The sequence below is a fragment of the Orbicella franksi genome, chromosome 13 (genome assembly GCF_964199315.1).
Source record: "Orbicella franksi chromosome 13, jaOrbFran1.1, whole genome shotgun sequence".
Lineage (NCBI taxonomy): Eukaryota > Metazoa > Cnidaria > Anthozoa > Scleractinia > Merulinidae > Orbicella > Orbicella franksi.
This window is the reverse complement of record NC_138157.1, coordinates 9,621,238-9,625,039: the sequence shown is the minus strand read 5'-3', so window position 1 is coordinate 9,625,039 and position 3,802 is coordinate 9,621,238. Positions and strand designations below refer to the sequence as shown.

Here is a 3,802-nt window from a genome sequence, read left to right as displayed (position 1 = left end):
TTAAACTGCACGCGCTACATCGCTTGCGCGCGAGACACCCCTGAAGGTATACTGTAACCTTAAGTCATTGATTCATATGCAGTGGGAGGGGTTGAAAGGGGGGAAGCTTTATTGGATGATTTTCTACGTTTGGGATAGGTCTTGTTTTCGTGTTTTACGTTTGGGAACAAGATTTGTTATCAGAAGATTTATAGTATTGGCCACATGATGTGTGAACTGGTGACACTTAGGGAAAAATCCTGTCTTGGATTAAAAAATGTTCACTTTGCCTTTCCCCCAGCACGTTCTGTCTTTCTCCCCCTTACCCCAGAGTCACCCCAGTGAAAATCTGTGGATCTGCTACTGGTAGCAAAGAAGTGTCTTCAAGAATGTATTGTTACAGGCTGCCGTACTACCTTGATCACAATAAATGGCTAATCTTTGTGTTATCTTTGAGTAATTTTTTGTGAAATGCACAATTTAATTACCTTAGTTTAAAATGTAGGAAACTTCAGGTAGCTATTATTAGGCTTTGTTGATATTGAGCAAACAATACTTAATTTTCTTTTTTGGGGGCAGTATTATGTCTAGTTGATATATATTACAAAATTTCTCAAAATACAATTAAATAGCTCAGTTGGTAGAGCACTGCACTGGTATTGCAGACGTCATGGCTTCAAATCCCATTCAGACCTGATTTTTTTTTTTCAGGCTTTAATTTCACAACTGCTTAAGTTGTGTGCATAACTGCGATGATCAATCATGTCTTCAAAAAAATTGTATGTGACACCCCCAGCTGGTCACCACTGGATCCACAGTGTAACTATTTGTACAAAGTTATGCAAATTCTTTCGAAAACACTGTGGCTTTTCTGGGCTTTTGAATGAAAGGAAAATGTTTGAAATCAGCAAAATGTCTTACTACTATTTTAAAACAACTTTGTTCCAGGCCAGAGCACCACGGTCTGCAATGCACTTTTATTAATGATTTCTAAAATGGAGCAAATTCTGTAGAGTGCTACAAACATTTTGATGTTCCTACAGACTTTCTCGAGTTCTCAAGTGACAGTTACCGGCTTGTTTGTTTTTTTTAGCAATGATCAAGCAGTTTCTATCAGATGTATGTTGGGGTGACCTGGATTACCAGCTTATTGATACACCTCCAGGTACGACGACTGTGTAAAATGTTATTTTCAGAGGCTTGTGATGTACTGTTGTGTTAGGTACAGTGGCCCAGTGGTTAATGTCATACACTGTAGATCAATAGATCTGGATTCAAAGCCTGTTCATGGGTCTTTGTACTGCATTTTTAGGTGAGAGACTTGACTGGCAATGCCTTTCATCACATAGGAGGAGAAATGAGTACTAACAAGTTGCTGGCCAACCTGAACTGCAAAAATACAGGGATACGAGGGGATATCCACCAATAGGCCAGCTCCCCATTAAGGACATTTAAGGGAATACAATACTTCATACTGGGAGACTGGAGTTGGAGTCAGAGCAGATATACTCTTAACTTTGCTGATAGTACAATCATGCACATTCATTTTACAGTATGCAGTGTAATCCTATCATTATTGCTCTGTTCTAAGATTGGTTTTGTTCAATCCAGGAACATCTGATGAGCACATAAATGATTACAGTTAGTAGAAAATCTGCAACATTACAATCCAGATGGAGCAATTTTTGTCACTACTCCTCAGGTATGCATATTAAAGTATATTATTTTATAATAACCGTTCTATAATTAAATGCTGTAAATTATTAGTAAGGCTTATTTTGATTTTGGAAAGTTTACACTTGCTTAATTTGTGTCTGTTGTGACTAATACATTGTTAATTTAGCCGTAAGAGCATTGAGGAAAGGCCAGCTTTTCACTTAGACATTTACTAGCCTTTTAATAGTCAATCAATTCAGGTGAAATCGAGCCTAATCATTGTTTGGCCAAAACCTAAGATTAGTTTAGTATCAGTTGATTGGCAAAATTGGTCTCCAGTTCTGAACTTTTAACCCTCATTTTTTCCCTTTTGTTCTCAATGAAAGAAAAATATGAGCAGTTGTTCCTGGGCATGGGATAACTCTCCATCTTCAATTGCTTAATAAAAGATTTGCAAGAAATTTACCAGAATGAACTAGTATGTAATATATTGATGGATTTTTCAATGACATTCCTGTTGTTTCTCAGGGTGTGGCAGTGTCTGACGTCAGGAGAGAACTAACATTCTGCAAGAAAACTAAAATCCCAATCCTAGAGTGGTGGAGAACATGAGTGAATTTGTCTGTCCTCATTTGTAATGTAAGTGTTAGCCTCCTAATACAGATGCTCTTTGCAGGAAACACTGAAAGCGGTACTTCCATATATGGGCTATATAGGTTTGTGTCATGGGATAGGATATAGCTTTTGAGGTTCTCAATCCTTAAAATAGGGTATCATTTTTGCCCCTGTTGACATTAATTGCGTTCACGGTGTGATCCTTAGACAGGTTACCTACCTTAATTGTGTCTGCTAATATTGGAATGTGTAAATGCCTGGCTAAACAGAAAATAAGTTCTATACTTGATGCTTTTAAACTTCCAGTGTCACAGAAGTGAAATACAGTTGACCTGTTGGTGCCATTCATAGTTTTTGTTTTTTCCTTGAATTGGATGTCATTTTTCTTGGATCGGGCCTTAAACAGGGTATCAGTTTCTTTTGCTTCATCCCTAAATAGGGTCAGGGTTTTAAGTCTTTTCACTGCACACCTACAGTATCTGGGATCGAGGAAACATTGCCAGACAAGTCCATGCAAAATGCATGTGTGGAGGGGCTTTTCCCTTTTATGATTTAAAAAGAATATTTAATACACTATGACTTGTTGTATTTTTGACTGTTATAGTGTACCTTCATCTAGTTCATAGTATGAAATAATATTTCACTTTCTTTCCTTTAGAAATGTACAAACTTGTTTCAAAAGGAGGAGGTGAAGCTTTGGCAAAGAGCGGCAATGCTCCATTTTTAGGTAAAAATACTTACTAACATCAGTGACTACACAGGAAGGGGGATAGAGGGGTAAGGGGCAATCAAGATCATGTTTCATGGAAAATGGTCTTTTCACCATTTATTACACTTGTCTATATTAGTGTTAAAAAAAAACAAGCAGGGAAGTATATTGTTTGGAAATGCAAAGGTCTCATTTGCTGGAAGCTTAAGAAATGTCAACCAAATTCTTTGTTGTGACAAGCTTATCACAAGGGGTCATTGCAAATTGCAGACAATTCTCACTGATGTGATGTGTTCAATTTGACATTGAAATCAGTCAGTTTTCGCAGAGGAGAGTCTTCTAGCTATATCTTGCTTTCAACTCTTGAAAAAATAGTTTTTTCCTTCTTTGTAGGTTCTATTCCACTGGATCCCAGTCTAACGCAATCCTTAGAAGACGCCAAGCTGTTATTGACTTGTTTCCTAACTCACCAACACTAAATGCAGTAGACGTAATCACTTCCAAACTGTTAGAATTGGAAAGCAATGGAGATCAGTGATTGAAGGAACAAGTACTTTTTTTCAAAAAATGGTTGTTGAGCATGTGGCATTTATACAGTTGGACAAATGTGACTGAGATGGCCAAGTGTTCAACCACTGGTTTCTCCTTACAGTGCCAGTTCCTTATCAATCAAACCAATGATGAGAATTACGGCAATCATCAATCAAGCCCTGCTCTAGTCATTAATTAAGGAAGAAAACTAACATAGAAAAATATGGCTTCGCCCCTCTATGGACGATTTTGCCATTCACTTAAACCAAGCATTGCCTTGTTGTTGGGACATATAAACCATGTGTAATAGCC

At 37.5% G+C, this 3,802-nt stretch overlaps 1 pseudogene across 1 annotated transcript; it reads left to right on the top strand.

Moving 5' to 3' along the window:
- Positions 1-458: 458 nt before the first annotated feature.
- On the top strand, positions 459-2,902 carry LOC145464871 (cytosolic Fe-S cluster assembly factor NUBP2 homolog; annotated as a pseudogene). The gene is made up of 3 exons (XR_014041462.1): positions 459-1,144; positions 1,591-1,681; positions 2,164-2,902. The product of XR_014041462.1 is annotated as a cytosolic Fe-S cluster assembly factor NUBP2 homolog (transcript).
- The last annotated feature ends 900 nt before the right edge of the window (positions 2,903-3,802 follow it).